The sequence below is a fragment of the Zonotrichia leucophrys genome, chromosome 25 (genome assembly GCF_028769735.1).
Source record: "Zonotrichia leucophrys gambelii isolate GWCS_2022_RI chromosome 25, RI_Zleu_2.0, whole genome shotgun sequence".
NCBI lineage: Eukaryota > Metazoa > Chordata > Aves > Passeriformes > Passerellidae > Zonotrichia > Zonotrichia leucophrys.
In genome coordinates this window covers 1,158,482-1,177,452 of record NC_088194.1, presented here as the reverse complement: position 1 = coordinate 1,177,452, position 18,971 = coordinate 1,158,482, and the positions used below count along the sequence as shown (strand labels likewise).

Genomic DNA, 18,971 nt, shown 5'->3' with positions numbered 1-18,971 from the left:
CCTTTGCCTTAAACAGCACTTCCCTCATCCTGGCTGGCAGCATGGCACAGTGGCCCTTGTTCTGTGGCTGTCCTTGTCCCCAAGTGGTCAGTCATTCTGTAGGACACTGTTTTATTCAGGGGAATGAAGGAATGGTCGTGAGGGGCTGACAGCTTGGTCTGGGCTTAATGGGACAAAGAGCCCCCCATCCTTGTCCCTGCTGCTCCCCGTTGTGGAGGACAGACTCGTCTGCCTGTCCTGATGAGGGGATCCCTGTGCCTGGACATTTGCAGGACTCCAGCCCGAGTTCTGGGAGGTTTGGGGCTGGAGAGCCGCTCGCACCTCGGGGGTGCCCCCTGCGCTTGGCTCCTGCGGCGGGAGGAAGGGGCAGCCCCGCTCCTGGCTCCAGCTTTGTTCAGGGGGAATTTTGTAATGGCAGGAAATGAGCTGGCTGTGGGAGGGGAGGAGGCCGGGGGAGGAAGGCTGGTTTGTGGTTGGAGCGGAGGATGAGGACGCCGGAAAGCTGAGCGCAATTCCTCGCTCTGGTGCAGGTGCTGGGGTGAGGCTGCAGCTCGGGAGCTCTGTGCCTCAGTTTCCCTTTTGTTTAGCACCGTTCTGTGACCGTGTTCACGGGGGTCTGAGGATGAGGGAAGAGACGAGGGTCTGACTCCATGTTTCAGAAGGCTGATTTATTATTTTATGATATATATTATATTAAAACTATACTAAAAGAATAGAAGAAAGGATTTCCTCAGAAGGCTAGCTAAGAATAGAATAGCAAAGAATGATAACAAAGGCTCTGTCTCAGGCTCTCTGTCTGAGCCAGCTGGCTGTGATTGGCCATTAATTAGAAACATCGACATGAGACCAATCACAGACCCACCTGTTGCATTCCACAGCGGCAGATAACCATTGTTTACATTTTGTTCCTGAGGTCTCACAGCTTCTCAGGAGGAAAAATCCTAAGGAAAGGATTTTTCATAAAAGATGTCTGTGACACCGTTCCCTTCATGGGAGTGTGCTGTGCTGGTGATGGGCTCTGCACAAGTCTCAGATGGTTGTGATCACCAGTAGGTGACCAGCACGAGGCCAGCTGAAGCCTCTGGGCTTTGCCCCATGGGTCTCCTCCCATCTCCCAGTGTGAGTGGGATGAGTTTAGGAGCTGAGTTTCCTTCTGGGCCACGGCAGATTCTCCACATGTGCTGCATGCATTCCCTGGGACAGTGTCTGAGTAAGCTGGTCACTGCTTTTTCTTGTGGGATGTGCATGAGAATCTTCCCAGAAAACACAAAGTTCACCTCAGCTTTGAGCAATTCCCTGCTGGCCACGCTGTCTGCCTGGGCCACATCCCTCGTTAATGTTAATTCTTGGGTTATGATTTGTTTCATTCCTGAACTCCTTTTAATTTCTATCCCTCTGGTCTCACTGAGATGCTTTCCACATTGCACAGCCCCAGGGCTCCCTGGATCCCTGCAGGTCCCGCCCAGCCTGCATGGCCCTTGCAGCAATGCTGAGGATCAGGGCAGTGCAGGAGGGCACCCTGCAGCCAGGTCTGCAGGGGATACTGGGCTCCCCTCACTGTTCCCTCCATCTGTGCTTGGATGGGACACGTGGGGAGTCCTGTCCTTGCCTCTGCCCCCACCTCTGTCCCCTCACACTGACAGCTCCTTGCTTTGTCTTTGCAGTTGGATTGAGGAGCGGTGGCTGCAGCTCATCCCTGCCAGGAGCAGAAGATGCAGGAGGCTGCATAGCAGGTATGGGGCAAATCCCAAACTCTGAGTTCCTGCCTTCCCTTTGGGTTTGCTTGGCCCTGTGTGTGTCCCCTGCTGCAGGCTGGGAGCTGCACAGGGTCCCACAGAGGATGCAGCTCGAGGGTCTTGGCACCATAGTGGTGCCAAGCAGACCCTGCAGCCCTGCTCCAGGGAGGGCTGGCGCAGGAAGGGCACAGATGCTGCACTGTGCACCCCTCACCTGCTCTGCACACGGGGGTTCTGATGTGTGGGATGGGCAGCAGAGCCCCCAGAGCAGGGCAGGGAGGTGGTGCCCAGCACTGGGTGACACTGCTGTACCCCAGTGCCCATCTTCCCCTTCACTTCCCCAGCTGGCACAGCTCTGTAGCCACAGCACTGATTTGGGGTTCTCTGGGTGTTTTGCAATGCAGCCCTGTGTATCAGTGCAAAGGAGGGTTTTTTCTGCCCTGTTTTCTCCCAGTGTGGACAAGACTTGTGGCCAAGCCTGCTGTTATTTTGTCCCTTGCATTCCTCTAAAATAAGGTGCTGCTGGGAGAGGGCCTCATGTCCAGGGTTTCTTCCTTTTCAACCTTCTTGGCCTGTTTATTGCTCTTACAGTAAATGTTTGTGTCTCCTGTGTCTGCAGTGAGGTTGTGGTACAGACACCACTGCGGGCTGCTTTATGAGGGCTTGATGGTTTCATGAAATGCATCTTCTGTACCTGAGAGTGAAATCAATAAAAGGAAAGATTTTTAAAAATAATACACCCCTAGCTCCTGAGCGGAGGGGGCTCTGTCACGACTGCTTAGCGAGCACTTTTGTGGGGTTGTGATGACTTTTAGTGCTGGAGAAGGGGGCAGGTAATTTATTTGGAGGCCTGGTGATGGGAGATGGGGGCAGCATCACTGTGTCCTCTGCAAGGTCAGCACCAAGGGCTTCATCTGCTGATAGGAACCAAGAGCAGCTGCCCAGGCTGGGCCAGGGGAGTGCAGCAGCAGGGCCCTGCTGTGGCTCAGTGGTGCTTGGTGTGTGCCAGGGCACAGGAAGGTTTGAGGGCTTGGCTGGGTCTGTCTGAGTGCTCTGGGAGCGTTCTGGGGGCTGGTGTGGGACCAGCTCTGATCCACTCTGGGCCCAAATGAGTATTAGTAGTACCTAAGAGGAGCATGTTTTGGTGTGGTGAGTGATTACTGGAGTGTTGGGCAGTGGGTCTGTCTGCTGTGGGGTGTGCATGGAGGGCAGCACCCTCCCTGGCTCCCAAACACCCCAAGGCCAGGGCACATTCCGTGCCCCAGCCCGGATGCAGGTGGGCGGTGGCAGGATGTCTGTCACTGCCTTCTCCCCCTCATCACTGCCCAGCTCTGACCAGTGACAACAGCTCCTTGTTCTCTAGTTTCACACAAATTCTTGGGGTTTGGGTTGGCAGTGTCCTCCCTCAGAGCCCTCGTTCTGCCAGCACACAGTTTTGAGCGAGGAGGAGCAGTTCAGTGATGGCTGCAACTGCAGAACCGCTCGCTCCAAGCAGCAGCTCGGGGAGGAGGATTTGGAACAGCATCTCTGGGGACTGCTTTAGGACTTGTCCCCTTGGCTGTGCAAGTGACAGGAGCTGAGCAATTAGAGGAGCAGTATTGATCCAGCCTCGGGAGCTGTGACGGCGGCACCGGGCGATTCAATCCCGGTGAAGCCACGTCCTGGACGTGCAGCATTGCTGCCTGCCATCAATAGGCATTTGTCTGAGGCCAGCCCCGTCTGAGGCCAGCCAGGCAAACCATCTTCTGCTAGGGCCTGTGACCTTAATTGAGTCCACTCTTTTGCATCCTGAAGATGGTGGCTTGGTCTTGCTGCAGCCACGTTCAGTAAATGACGTGTCCAGCCCTGCATGCAGGGATGTCTCCTAGTGAGATTTTGCATCCTGAGGCTGATTTCCAGCTGCTTGGGAAGAGCCCTTGGGTCACCAGGTCTGTTCCTCTGCTGCCTGAGGCCTTCCTGTGTTCTCTTGGAGGTTTATTGGCAACTGGAGTTCACAACTTTCAGGCTGCCACTGTCCTGGAGGTGTAAGTGTGCCACCTCACCTGGTGGGATCTCTTTGCAAGATCCCCATCTCCAGGGAGAGCTTGTAAAATCCAGACAGCGGGCACAACGAAACCAAATCCCCACTCTTGACCCTTTTGGATATGAAATACTGAATTTGGTGAGGCAGTGGGTGCCTGCTGTGTTTGCCGCAGCTGAAATGTGGCTGAGCTGTTGGAGGTCACCTTTGCAGTCCCCGTGGAGCCGGGTGGCCTTCTCTGGTCACGGCACTGCCCTGCGCTTTGGGTTCTGAGCTCATCCGCTATTTTACCACTGGCGGGAGGAGGGGGGGTGAGAATAAAACCGTGTCTTCAAAGCCCTTTTCCTTTGGGGAAAAGCCAGCTTGGTCAGAAACGTCGGCGCAGAAATGTCATCTGACCCAGCAGCTGCCTCACGCCTCCCGGGGGTCCTGCGGCGCCCGCTCGCCACGGGCCGGGCCCGGCTTTGGGCTGCCGGAGGAAACGAGCCCGGCCGCTGCTTTTTGGCAAGCTCCGGCCGCTCCCTTCCCCCCTGCGGGCTCCAGCAGCCCCTCCTGCTGCCTCCGCATCTGCCTGTGCCCTTCAGAGCACCGCGCTGCCTGGGGGTGCCGGGGCTCGGGGCCGGGGCAGCGCTCGGGGATGGCGGCTCCGGCCGGCGCTTCCTGCCGGCCCTCAGCGCGCAGCGGCCGCGGAGAAGGACGCAGCCACCCTGTCTCCTGTAAGTACCTCTCACTCTTTCCACTGGAGAGTTAAAATTAGCAACTTCTTTTTTTATAAGGCAGGCGTCGCTTTAAAGCTCGCCAGCCCAACTGGGTTTCCTTTTATTACCCCCCCTCTCCTCCCCCGACTCCTTTTCTCTTGATTTTTTTTATATTATTTTGTTGTTATTGTTCAACGCGTGCGTGCACTTTTCTCCCTTTTTATTTGTTTCTTTATTTTTTTTTATTTTTCCCCCCTCCTTCTTTTCGTTCCTTCCTATTTTAAACACGGGTGACGCTGCAGTGTCGGTGCGGAGTTTGGAGCCAAATAAACAGCTCGGCACTCACTCCCCCACCCCGATCGCCTTACAGAGCCCGGGGCCGGAGCCCAGCGCCGAATTTAGACCCTTATCTATTGTCAGCCTCCGCGGTCGGCGCTGCTCTGCCAGGGGAGGGCTTGCCCCGGACCCCCTTGTTGCTCCTGACACAAATTCTCGCTGTGAGTTGTTGTTTTTTCCCTCTCCTTTGTGTTCGTGCTAAAGCACAGAAGTGCCCTTAAAGCAGGAATCAGGACCCGTTGCTTTTTTGTTGTGTTTTGTTTTTTCCAGGGCTGGGTGAGCAGGGAGGGGAGAGAGGGGGAAACTGAGGCACAGAGGTGAGCATGGCTCCCTGATGGGGAGTGGGTGAGCTGGGATTTCCTCTTTGAGGAATCAAAACAAACATAGACCAGGAAGGAAGAGGCAGCAGGAACGGGCTCAGAGGCAGGATCAGTGCGTGTCCCGGGGGATGAATCCCTTTGGGAAGGCCGTGCCCCCTGTCCGGGCCGGTTCGGTGCCGGTGTCTGTGCCGGGGCTCCGCCGGGAGCTCCGCCGGGACGGGCCGGGGCCAGCAGCTGGAAGTGGACGTCCCAGCCCGGATCTGCGAAAGCAAACAGGAAGGCGAATGGGGAGCAGCCGCTGTGTTTACTCAGAGGTTATTTATTGTGGTTCCTCAGAGGTTGGTCCTGGGGACTTTAACACCTTCCTGCTTGCTGCTGGGTCCTTCGGCCAGGGCTGGAGCTGCGGGCACATCGGAGGTGAGCCAGGTACCAGCATGGTGTCAGGCCAGGTGCACACTGGGGCTCTCTGTCCAGCTCCTTCTCCTCCCTTGACTGTTCCCTGAGTGTTTGTTTTGCTCCAGAGCCCAGCCTGGCTGGGTTGGATATGGTGGGGATGGATGTGGTGGGGTTGGGACCAGGGCTGAGCTTGGCTCATCCTAGAAAAATCTTTTTTCAGGGTTTTTATGCTGTTGCTGCTATGGGATAACTGTTAATAATGCTGATAATGTTCATATCCATGTCTGTGAGAATGAAGGTGCAGAACCTGTAGGAAGGGGATCTTTCAGAAATGCTTTTAGTGTTTCCCTCCCAAGAGGGAGGGAGGGAGGAGGGAGAAGTGTTTCCCTTCCCAGGCATGTGCTGCTCTAGCTCTGATGCTCATGGATGGGGCTGGAGGATAAACTTTGGCTGTGCTTTGGGTTAAACCCTGCCCTTTACCATTGCTGGCTGCGTGAGGTGGGTTCTCCCCTCTGCTTGCCTTGTGTCACAGGGTGGTCTCCTTTGTTTGGGAAGCACTGCAGGGTCCCAAGGGAACAACAGCTGCAGAGCCCTTTCCTCCTCCTCCTCCTCTTTTGGGCAAACCACCCATTTGGGCAACTCTTCATTGATACATTTTTACATCCCCATCCTTCAGCAAAAATCATGATCGAAATATTTTCATTTCTTTCTACAAATTCATGCCTTACCTTTTCTCATCCCACCTTTGACAAAAATCTGTGGTGTTTGATTTTCTTTCCCAGTATTTTCCCTTTTCCAAGAGGAATTGTGGCTGGTGTTTCTCCATGGCATTCCTGCACTCACAATACCTGCCCTGTCCATCTCCTGTGTTCTTCAGGAGCATCCCAATGGCTTTTCTGCCATGATAACATGGTAGAACCATGACAAGCCCTTGGCCTGAGCCATGGCCATGTGCCAGTGATTCTCCAGCACAGATTTTGGAGTGTGCCACACCAGGATGTGATGGTGCTTGTGGAAGGTGCCAAATGTTGGCATTTCCCATTGCCCTCCTGAGTGTCACCTCCGTGCTCTGCTGGGATGTCCTTGTGGGCAACATCCACACCCCCAGGGCTGGCCACAATCATCATCCCTCTTTTGAAGAGAAGGGCTCAGCTGCTTGGGCACCTAAATCCCCCTTGCTGAAACACAGAATTTGGCCTTAAAAATCTCCTTTTGGGGCAGGATGCTGTTCCTGTGTGCTGGGATGGGCTCTGGATGAATCTGTCTCAGTGGGAGCCATCACCCAGGTCTGTAGGGGCTGCTGTGGGGTCAGCAGAGCTCAAGGCCTCACTGCTGTGCTGGGGGAGCAGCAGGACAGGATTTGTGTGCCTGGGACAGGAATGTGTGCGCTGTGAGTGAGCAGCAACAGCTGAGAGCCAGCTGTCCTGGTGGATTTGAGCTGCCTGATGAGCTGGGGCTGGGTTCTCACCCCTCTGGCTCAGGGTGCAAGTGGGTACAGCTGATGGCAGAGCCTTTGTGGCACAGGGGACATCCTGGGGGATGAGGGACCTGGAGTTTGTGTCACCCTGGGATGCTCCAGTGGTGCCCTGTTGGGCTCTGATAGCAGAGTGCTGCTGGTGGCTGGTTTATTTATGGGCTGGGTTGCAGACACTGTGTTTTCAAGGCAGCACAGGAGAAGAGGAAGTTAAACCAGTCTTTGCCATGTGGCATCTTGTCCCAGTTCCTCCTGTGTGCTCAGAGCGAGTTGGGCTGGGGCTCAGTGGCAGCCACACCATGGTCTGTGCCTCCTGGTGGGCTTTGGTGGCTCCTCCTCAGACAAGTTCCCATTCCCAGGGCCTTGATCTCTGTTTTTGGTGCTTTTACAGCCCCAATGTTAGGTTTGTTTCATTTATTAAATGGAATCACAGTGTCTGGTGTAGTGTGGCTCTGAGCAGAGTCTGGGGCTATGGACCAATATGGGTTTTGGGGAATGTGCAGAGATGGGTGGCCATGTCACCTCTGAGACAGACAGATGGCCAGGATGACGATTTTTGTGGGTTTGTTTCCAGGGTGGAAGTGCCAGGGGCAGCTTGGAGCTGTGATGGTGCAGTGTGAGCGCGGGGATGGAGGCAGGAGCATGGTCCTGCCTGGTCCTGCCTGCTCCTCTTGCTGTTGGCCAGATTTTTTCCATCCAAATCTCCTTCTAGTGAGCTCTGCTGTGGCATCACCCTCACAGTAATTAGCATTGCCATATCAGGGACAAATTAAGATCTTTTGCTTCTTGTCCCTCTGGTGACCACCATCACCTTGAGGTCTCCTGATCACATTGAGGGCTCCTGATTTCACCAGCTCCTCTGCACCCCAGATGAATTCTGGACCCTGCAGCCCCTGGGGAACCTGGTGCTTCCTCCCAGGAGCTCCAGATGTGCAAACCCTGATTTGGGACAATGCAGGAGCAACATCTGCCTCTGCATTGGGGCCTGACACAAGTGGTGGTTGCCTTGGGCATGGATGCAATCAGCAGTTTATGCAAATTAAATCAAATCAGCAGCCTTTGGGCACCATGGCTGCTACTCACCAGTGCTTGGGGGTGCAAATCCAACAAAGAAATGGTTGTGGGAGGTTGGTTTGAACGATCTTGGTGGCCTTTGGGAAGGGGCTGAGCCTTTGGGAGTTGTGCTCTGGGAGGGAGGATTGTGCTCCAGGGCTGAGTTCTGGGGTGGCACTGGGGACCTCCAGCCTCTGGGCAGCCCTGGCTCCCAGGCTGAGCCCACCCTGGGCTTTGGGGGGTCTGCAGAGCTGCTCTGGGGTGCTCTGGGTGGGGATGGGGCACAGAGTGGCTGAAAATGTGTCTGGGCTGGTGATGGAGATGAGCTGGGAGAGCTGGAGCTGTTGGAAGGCTCAAGGGAGACCTTGGAACACCTTCTAGCACCTGAAGGGTCTTCAGGAGAGCTGGGGATGGGGCACAGAGTTGGTCTGGGCTGGGGATGGAGATGAGATGAGATGAGATGAGATGAGATGAGATGAGATGAGATGAGATGAGCTGGAGATGAGGCTGAGGGAGCTGGAGCTGTTGGAAGGCTCCAGGGAGACCTTAGAGCCCCTTCAAGCACCTGAAGGGGCTTCAGGAGAGCTGGAGGGGGGCTTTGGATCTGGGTGGGGAGGGATGAGGGCCTGGAATGACAGGACAATGGGGAATGGCTTCCCAGTGCCAGTATGGAAATATAGATGGGATACTGAGAGGAAATTCTTCCCTGTGAGGGTGGTGAGACCCTGGCACAGGTGCCCAGAGAAGCTGTGGCTGCCCATGGATCCCTGGAAGTGTCCAAGGCCAGGTTGGATGGGGCTTGGAGCAGCCTGGGGTAGAGGTTGGGATGAGTTTTAAGTTTCCTCCCAACCCAAACCATTCTAGGATTTCATGATTTGTGCCACGGTGCCCTTGGGCAAGGAGCAGGAGGATGTGCCAGGCTGGTGCTGAGGACATTCCCCTGTCCCCATCCCAGTGACACAGGAGGGAAGAGCAGAGTTCCCCTGGGACAGTTCCACTCCCAGCTGTGCCCTGTGGGGCTGTTGAGGGTTTCCATTGCTGTCTGGATGGCCTGGAGCTGCAGTTGGGGCTGATGGGATTTCCCCTGGGTAAAACCCACCAGGAGGAGAGAGGTTTGTCCCCTGTGCTGCTGGAGGAAATCCCTTCATGGAGAGCCCCCAAATTCCCAGCAGGGAGGGATTTGCTTTGCCCTGGTGCTGCTGAGCTGCCCCTGGGAGCCCCAGTGGGTCCCAGTGCTGAGGTCCTGCCTTGTGCTGGAGCTGGAGGCAGTGATTGTCCCCTTTGGGTGACAAATCCTCAATGTCCTTGGTGACCACGGTGGTGATGTGACCCATGGTGAGGCTGCACTGGGCATGGGTGCACCCTCAGGATGGGGCTGCCAAGGAGGGTGGAGGCAGTGTTGGGGTGCTGCTGGGGTTCATGGAGAGAGGAAAACCCTCGGAGTGAAACATTCCAGCTTCTCCTGGGCTCTCCCCACACCCCACAGCAGGACTGCATGGCCCCAAAAACTGCAGCCATGTCCACCCTCTCCATGGCTCCCATTTCCTCCCTGTGGCCTCAGCACCAGTGAGATTGCCCAGTGTGGGGCTGGTTTGGGGTGCAGAGCTGGTTTGGGGTGCAGGGCTCCTCGTGCTCCCCACCAGTGCAGGCTGAGCTGTGACAGCCTCCTGATTTACTGAGTGCAGCATCTGACCCCGAATTCAGCTCCTGATGTACCCAGTCCAGTATCCAACCTAGGATTCAGCTCCTGATTTACCCAGTGCAGAATCGAACCCTGAATTCAGCTCCTGATTTACCCAGTGCAGAATAAACCCTGAATTCAGCTCCTGATTTACTGAGTGCAGAATCCAACCCAGAATTCAGCTCCTGATTTACCCAGTGCAGAATAAACCCTGAATTCAGCTCCTGATTTACCCAGTGTGAAATCCAACCCTGAATTCAGCTCCTGATTTACTGAGTGCAGAATCCAACCCTGAATTCAGCTCCTGATTTACTGAGTGCAGAATCCAACCCCAAATTCAGCTCCTGATTTACCCAGTGCAGAATAAACCCTGAATTCAGCTCCTGATTTACTGAGTGCAGAATCCAACCCCGAATTCAGCTCCTGATTTACCCAGTGCAGAATCCAACCCCGAATTCAGCTCCTGATTTACCCTGTGCAGCATCTGACCCCAAATTCAGCTCCTGATTTACTGAGTGCAGCATCCAACCCCGAATTCAGCTCCTGATTTACCCAGTGCAGAATAAACCCTGAATTCAGCTCCTGATTTACCCAGTGCAGCATCCAACCCTGAATTCAGCTCCTGATTTACCCAGTGCAGAATCCAACCCTGAATTCAGCTCCTGATTTACCCAGTCCAGCATCCAACCCCAATTCAGCTCCTGATTTACTGAGTGCAGCATCCAACCCCGAATTCAGCTCCTGATTTACCCAGTGCAGAATCCAACCCCAAATTCAGCTCCTGATTTACTGAGTGCAGCATCCAACCCTGAATTCAGCTCCTGATTTACCCAGAGCAGAATAAACCCTGAATTCAGCTCCTGATTTTCCCAGTGCAGCATCCAACCCAAATTCAGCTCCTGATCTACCCAGTCCAATATCCAACCCCAAATTCAGCTCCTGATTTACCCAGTCAATATCCAACCCCAAATTCAGCTCCTGATTTACCCAGTCCAATATCCAACCCCCAAATTCAGCTCCTGATTTACTGAGAGCAGCATCTGACCCCCAATTCAGCTCCTGATTTACTGAGTGCAGAATCGAACCCAAATTCAGCTCCTGATTTACCCAGTGCAGCATCCAACCCCGAATTCAGCTCCTGATTTACTGAGAGCAGCATCCGACCCCCAATTCAGCTCACTCTCCTTCTCGCTCTTTTTTTTTTTAATGAGTCAACCTCTCATCTGTCATATTAAACCTCCTCATTACCAGGTATCTAAATTTTGCTCTGACAATAGTGACAGGGGAAGCTGAGATCTCATTGCCAGGCTCAGGGGCTCTGGGGAGCTGGCAGGTGGTTATTTCATGCCCTGCAGGGAGCCGTGGGGGTGGGCAACAAGAGCTGGATAATGGGCTCTTGCTTGCCATCATTTAGAAAACCCTACTTTAGTGCAGAGGGAAAAATTCCCCCCAGTCTCTGCCTCTGGAGATGGTGAGAGATGGAGAATATGGGGGAAGGGAGCAGATTTGGGGTCTGGCTGCTGCTCCCTGGGTGTGAAGGTGGATTGGGATGGGAGTGTGGAGGAGCAATGGGGAGTAGGACGGTCGGGATGGATGGATACGAGAGATCTCTGCAGCCAGGGCGTGGAATTTGGGGTTTATTGCAAAGGGCCAAGTGCAGGGCCCTGCTGGGATTTGGGGTTTATTGCAGAGGGCCAAGTGCAGGGCCCTGCTGGGAGCTGCAGTCACAGCTCAGAGCAGGCTGAGAGAAGAGAGGGGGAGAGAGGGTGAGAGGACAGGAGAGTAAGGGAGTAAAAAAGGTAAGAGAGTAAAAAGGATAAGAGAGTAAAAGGGTAAGAGAGCGAGGTTCCCATTACAGCACAATAAATCTTCTTCTGTGCTGAATATTCCAATTCTCACTAACCAATCTAGTACAATATACAAATCCTATAGGATTTCTATACAGCCTATAAGAATCATTACATTACCACACTGTGTTACATTTTAAAGCCTAAAAATTCCTCTTTGGGCCCCTTCTGCCAAGCTGTAGGGTCTGCTCTGAGCCTTGGGCCTGTCTGCAAGCAGAGGGTGTTGTTCCATCAAAAGGGGATCACCTTCAGTGACCACACCATTGTTTTCCAGTTGTTCAGTAACTGAGGGATCTCAAAGCTTCCTTTCATTTCAATCTCACTTATAGTTTCCATATTCTCAAAATCTTTTGCCAGGCAATCATATTTATAAGGCTTTCCTGTTTCATCTTCCCCAACAGGAGTGGTTGGGGATGGAGGGTAAATGGGATGGAGGGTGAATGAGGATGGAGGGTAAATGGGGATGAGGGTAAATGGGATGGAGGGTAAATGGGGATGAGGGTAAATGGGGATGGAGGGTAAATGGGATGGAGGGTAAATGGGGATGGAGGGTAAATGGGGATGAGGGTAAGTGGGGATGGAGGGTGGATGAGGATGGAGGGTAAATGGGGATGAGGGTAAATGGGGATGAGGGTAAATGGGGATGAGGGTAAATGGGGATGGAGGGTAAATGGGATGGAGGGTAAATGGGGATGGAGGGTAAATGGGGATGGAGGGTAAATGGGGATGGAGGGTAAATGGGGATGAGGGTAAATGGGGATGGAGGGTAAATGGGGATGGAGGGTAAATGGGGATGAGGGTAAATGAGGATGAGGGTAAATGGGGTTGAGGGTGGCTGGGAGTGAGGATAGAAGGAGCTGGAGGATGGATGGGGATGGTGCAGGGCTGCCCTGTGCCTGCAGTTGGTACCACTGGGGAAGGTGGTGCCCTCTGTGCATACTGGGGTGCCCCCAGGGCGTGCAGGGTTCCCAGCCTGGATGTGCACACCTGAGGAAGCTGCTGAGCCACCTGGGACACCACAGGCAGGCTCAGGGTGCTGGGTGACCTCTGCTGCAAGGATGCCACCACCAAGGTCACTGCTCAAGGTCATGAGGCTTAATCTGGCAGCTGCATCAGCCTTTGGTTGCTGTTCTCGGGGTGCTCTGAAGGTCCTTTAGCAGGGGGCTGTCCAAGCCCTGCTGTTTAACTCCAAGCCCAGCAGTGACCCTGCAGCATCTCCAGGAGAGGGGATCAGCTGCCTCTCTGGGAAGCCACGTGGTGTGAGGGGCTGCAAGTCCCTGCTTGTCCTGATCCCACAGGCTTTTCCCTCCTGAAACTGGATCCTTACCTTGGGTGGGGGCTCCCTGGTTGGCTTTTGGACAGCACCAGGCAGGGCTGTGGCTTTGCCAGTGCAGCTCCTGCCCATCCTCCTTTCCCTGTGTCCCCTGTGTCCCCTCTGCTGTCTTTGGCTGTGCTGGCAGTGCAGAGAAGGTCCCTGGCTGTCACCCTGCCTGTGCAGAGCGTGTCACCAGTCTGGGATGTGCTGTGGATGTGCTGGCATCCCTGGCTGCCTGTGGTGTGGGATGAAACTGTGATCTGGGCTGTGGGGCACCAGGGTTCCTGCTTTGGGGGCTGCCTCCAGTTCTTGTGCTGATGTTGGGACTGTCACCCTGTGCTGATGTTGTCACTGTCACCCTGTGCTGATGTGGGACTGTCACCCTGTGCTGGTGTTGGGACTGTCATCCCTGTGCTCGTGTTGGGACTGTCATCTTTGTGGTGATGTGGGACTGTCACCCTGTGCTGATGTTGGGACTGTCACCCTGTGCTGATGTTGTCACTGTCACCCTGTGCTGATGCTGGGACTGTCACCCTGTGCTGATGTTGGGACTGTCACCCTGTGCTGATGTTGGGACTGTCACCCTGTGCTGGTGTTGTCACTGTCACCCTGTGCTGATGTTGGGACTGTCACCCTGTGCTGGTGTTGGGACTGTCATCTTTGTGGTGATGTGGGACTGTCATCCTTTGTTGTATTGCACTAAATAGTTTATTTAGTTGTTGTTTTGGGATTCTTGCAGTCCTTGTGCTGATGATGTTGGCACTGTCACCCTGTGCTGGTGTTGTCACTGTCACCCTGTGCCGATGTTGTCACTGTCACCCTGTGCTGATGTTGGGACTGTCACCTTGTGCTGATATTTTCTGACTCCACACTGTCACACCCAATGTGGGGGAAGAGAAGATCAACCCCAGTTTAATAATTTCCCCCAAATCCTCTCTTTAACCCCCCCTTGCTCAGCAAACCCCAGTAGTTCTCCAGTGCCAGGGCTGTGCTTTGCCTCAGCCTGTGCCAGCCTTGGCACCATGTGAGGTTTTGTTACAGCTCAGCAGAGCTGGTTGCACGCTTGGCATCTGCTTTTCTTCAGAGAATGCTGAATCTGGGTCAGGAATAGATGTGTGTGTGTCTTCCCAATTCCTTGGGGGCCTGGCTGAATCCAGCCTCGCTGCTGCTCCCCTGAGCTACCTGCAGCTGCCTTGGCTGCCCATCCCAGGAAATCTGAGCCCTGCCATGGGTGCAGCGGGGTTGGCAGCTCAGCACTGGGCTGGCACCTGCGTGCCCAGTGGGATTTGGCCCCGGGCAGGGTCAGGCAGCTGCAGTTTCTGAGCAGGAGCTTTGCTCTGGAGCCGCGTTTCGGGCGCCTTCCTCTCCCCTCCCCCTGCCTGCATCTGGAGGTTCGACACAGGAACCCAGATAGCATCATCCTGAAACCAGAATAGAAGCTTTGGAGGAGACTCGAGCGTGTTTGTGCGGTTTTTATCTCGGTTTGGAGATAAAGAGGTGCTAAACAATGCAAAGCTGGCTGAGTTGGAGTCCCTCAGGGTGCTGGGGACTCGCTGGCACCTCCCCTGCTACCCTGCCCGGGTGCTGCATCCCTCCTGGGTGCCACATTGCCCTGGCAGCAGTGTCCCCATGGCACAGCAGAGCAGCACCGTGCCAGGGGCTTTGCCAGAGAGGAAGAGCAGCGTTAACACGAGCTCTGGCTGTGTGTGTTTTAGGGAAGGGGCTTTGCAAAGGAGAAGGAAGTCAGTCCTGCTGATCCACAAACCACACAGAAGGAAACTAAAAGTCCTTGGTGTCAGCATGGAGGATATGTTAAAAAAACAACAATTAGCTCACAAGAGGCAGCAAGAAAGGAAACAGGAAGGCAAGAACTGCAGTTAAACAGGCGGGTTCAAGAGGTGACTTGAGCTAAATCCATGTCCTGAAGGGATGGGATCCAGCCCTGGCCATGGGTGGGGAGGTGACTTTGCTCTTTGGCAGGACTTGCTGTCCTCAAGGTGAGGCTCAGAGACCTCAGCAGCAGCTGCTCTTTATTTGCAGCTGCTTTTGGGGCTGTTGGCAGCAGGTGGAGGGGTCTCAGCTGGGCTGGGGGCTGCTGGGGCACTGGGGCCACCTCACCTCCCCATGCAGCTGCTTCTGGTAAAAACTGCAGCTCTGTGGCAGGAGAGATGCAGCAGCTGCTGCTGCCACCTCAGGGGCATCACTGCCACCTCCAAAGCACCACTGCCACCCCCAAACCATCACTGCCACCCCAAACCATCACTGCCACATCAGGGGCACCACTGCTACCCCAAACCATCACTGCCACCTCCAAAGCACCACTGCCACCTCGGGGGCATCACTGCCACCTCAGGGGCACCACTGCCACCTCCAAAGCATCATTGCCACCCCCAAACCATCACTGCCACCTCAGGGGCATCACTGCCACCCCCAAAGCATCACTGCCACCTCAGGAGCACCACTGCCACCTCCACAGCATCACTGCCACCCCCAAAGCACCACTGCCACATCAGGGGCATCACTGCCACCCCCAAAGCACCACTGCCACCTCCAAAGCACCACTGCCACCTCCAAAGCACCACTGCCACCTCCAAAGCATCACTGCCACATCAGGGGCATCACTGCCACCCCCAAACCATCATTGCCACCCCCAAAGTACTGCTGCCACACCCAAAGCACCACTGCCGCCTCAGGGGCATCACTGCCACCTCTAAAGCACCACTGCCACCCCCAAAGCACCACTGCCACCTCAGGGGCATCACTGCCACCCCCAAAGCACCACTGCCACCCCCAAAGCACCACTGCCACCCCCAAAGCATCACTGCCACCTCAGGAGCACCACTGCCACCTCCACAGCAGCACTGCCACCTCCAAAGCACCACTGCCACCTCAGGGGCATCACTGCCACCTCTAAAGCACCATTGCCACCTCCAAACATGGTTTCGTCCTCCTCCCTGCCCTGTCCCCCTCCCAACAGGGACAGTGAGGGGCTCAGTGTGCTGTAATTCACTCCCACTGCAGGCCAGCTCAGTTTGCATCCTCACCTGGGCTCTCCTGCCTCACTGGACAGACAGGATGACTCGGTGTGGACAAGGGGATGGACATGGCCCAGCTGGCAGTGCTGGCAGAGCCACTGATGTGCCCAGCTGATCCCACAGCTTGTGAGGGGCCAGGACTGTGCCCCTCTGCCCCTCTCTGGTGAGACAGCCCTGCAGTGCTGCCTCCAGCTCAGGAGGAGGAGCACAAATGTCCTGGAGTGAGTCCAGAACAGACCATGGAGATGCTCTGAGGGCTGGGTCCCCTCTGCTCTGGGCCAGGCTGGGGGAGCTGGGGCTGTAGGGGGGTCTGGGGACACCTTGGGGCTCCTTCCATTGTGTGAAGGGGCTCCAGGAGAGCTGGAGAGGGACCTGGGACAAGGACCTGGAGTGATGGAGCAAGGACAGGGTTGGATGGGAAGAAATTTGTCCCTGTGAGTGGGTGACAGAGATGGGATGAGGTGAGCTTTAAGAATTTGACCATTCTACAGTTCTGTACCGCCTTGTACCCGCCTGGCTGTGTGCTGGAGCTCCCTTGCCATGACCTTTTTCCCACGGAGAAGCTGCAAGACTGGGACATTTTATTGCTGTCATTTCTGTCTGTGGATAAACCTGACACCCCCCAAAGTGTGTTTGGGGCTTGGGTCCATGAATTCAGTTCCTGTGGCAGAGAGGAGCCTCTCTTTACTCTCAACCAGACCTTGAATTGATGGGGCCTGTTAAGGAAAAACACATTTTGGGGTTGTGTTTTCTTGGGTAAAAGATGGGTTGGTCCCTCAGTGAGAGCATTGGGTGCCTGGGGGAGCAGCTGCTGCCTTGGGCTGTGCTCTGCCATGCCTGTCACCTGCATTTCTCCCTCCAAACTGGGACTTGCTGTGCCTCCATAAGATGAGCTGTGTGTTCACAGGGCAGCATTTTTCTTCTTTTCCCAACCTTCAAATGTCCTTTGAAGCTCCTTTTGCAAGTTTCCTTGCAGCCGGGGATGTCCTCGTTGCCCTGGACCTGTTTTGGGGATGGAGATGAGGAAAACATCCCTTGAACTGGTGCCAGCCCATCCCAATTTTGCCCTCCCTCATGTCACTGGCTCTGCTGTGTGTTCCTGCATCGAGGAGCACGGTGCCACATGCTGGGAAAAAGCAAAGAGCTCCAAAGGAAAATAACATTTTTTTGGAAAGGATGCGTTTATTTGCCTTTATTTATCTTCCTAAAGCTTTCAGATTAATCTTTTTGATCTTGCCTCTGCAGCTGCATGGCCAAGGTTTGGTTTCTTTCAGCTGACATTGTGCTGAGAGCACACAGCACTGCAAGGGGGGTGTTAAGGAAGGGCAGCAGAATTCCTTTTGCTCTGGAGAAGGGGAGGTGTGTGGAGCTAACTTTAGCAAGGAGCAACTAAAAAGGGATGCAATAAAAGTATATTAAAAATAGCAAATGGCCGTAGAAAGTGGATGTGAGACTCTCAGTGTCCCCTGCTTGTGCCCAGAGAAACGTGGGGCTGGAAAAGTGACAGAGCAGCGCAGAGCCCCTGCTGCTTGTGCAAAGCAAAGGTGAAACCACTTAGAAGTAGGTGAAACACATCAGAAGTTTGTACAGGAGATTTTAAAAAATCATCCAGAAATAAAGACTTGAAAGAGATCTCAGCTCCTGTGTGTCCTCAGCTCATGAGCTGGGGATTCAGCCCCCCAGCTCCCTTGTTTTGTAAAAACATCTCCCAGCTGAGATTCCTCTGCGCTTTTTCTTTCTTTCTTCCCCCCCATTTGCAAAATGCTAACTCTGCTCTCTCGCCTGTCTCTCCAATTTGGAGCAATTTACTGCGAGCCGGGGATGAATTACTCAGCACAGAGTTAACCAGCACCTGCTCGGAGTTAATTGGCATGTGTGCTAATTGCCGTGATAGTCACACTTGTGCGAGCTGAGAGCGGGGAGGGGGGAGCTCCTCCAGCCCAGAGCTCCTCGTGCTCAATTCCCTGAGCCTGCCTGAGGTTCCTGCCACTGCAACAGGGTCAGGGTGGCTTTTTCCAGCGGGTTTGCAGCTCCTTTTCCATGCCCTTGGGCCCTCCTTGGCAGGGTGTGGGAGCTGGGATGGTTTCCTTGGAAAAGGAGGCTCAGGAGAAAGGAAGAAGCTGCTGTCAGAGAAGGAGATGACGATTTAATGAGTGGGGTTATTGTATGTAAAATAATTTCAGACCCCAAAAGTGAGAGGTTATTTAGGAGCTCAGCTCCTTGTAGCAGTCCTGTGCTGTGGTGTCAGCACCCAGGGCATCCCTCTGGCTGTCCTGAGCAGCCCAGACCCTGCCAGGGGGCACAGGGACCCTGGCACAGAGCCCAAAATGCCCCTGTGGGTTTCATTATGACCCATGGAGCAAATTACCAACCTTAGATGAAGATCTGCAAGCCACAACAGTTTAAGTGGAATATTAGTGAAGTTATCACGGGGTGGAAAAGTAGATTTTGGGGTTTTCAGAATGGGGGTTCAGGAGGCAAGATGGAGGAATCTGGGCATGTCCAGCCTTTCTGCTTCTTCTTCTTGGCCTCCATCTTCTGCTGTGATGGTGGCACTTTTGGATTGGTTTAGAGTAGAAGCTCACTGTCTAACATGGTGATAGGTATTGGGAAGTTATTGTAAATAATGTACACGTAGTTTTTAGTATAAAGACATAACACCACCCTGGGGACAGGCAGAGTGCCTGGAACTGTCCTGCTGGATGGACCTCAGCAGGGCAGGAGAAAATTTTTTATAGATAAGATAAAATAAACAACCTTGAGACTGAGAAATGAAGAGCCCTAACTGCTTCTTCAAGCACCAGGCTGGGAAAAGAAACTTTGGAACTTTTCTCGGGGTCATTCTGAGCAGCAGAGACCCCGACACTCTGGGTGCTTGTCTGTGCAGGGTTCAGGTGCTTAAATCCCACCTGGTCACAGAGGAGGGTCCTGGCTGATCTTGGTGCCTCAGGCTGGGCAATGAGGGAGCCAGAGCAATTTGGTGAAGGAGAGGGAGCCCCAGGGGCAGAGGGGATCCTCCTGGCTTGGGGCTGAGCCCCAGCAGCAGTGCCAGCAGAGATG

General features: G+C 54.4%; 1 protein-coding gene across 7 annotated transcripts in view; it reads left to right on the top strand.

Annotated features, from left to right (window-relative positions):
- MEF2D (myocyte enhancer factor 2D) overlaps positions 1 to 18,971 on the top strand; it is a 100,275-nt gene that overhangs the window by 25,528 nt on the left and 55,776 nt on the right. For 4 of the 7 annotated variants that reach the window (XM_064732719.1, XM_064732725.1, XM_064732721.1 and 1 more), the window contains exon 2: positions 1,665 to 1,733. The exons of 1 other annotated variant lie outside the window; for it this stretch is intronic. The gene's annotated coding sequence lies outside the window, so the exon portion shown is untranslated. Of the gene's footprint in view, positions 1 to 1,664; positions 1,734 to 4,454; positions 4,473 to 4,934; positions 4,952 to 18,971 lie in introns of those variants that run through there. 2 more of the 7 variants (XM_064732722.1, XM_064732724.1) reach the window with 2 other exon arrangements.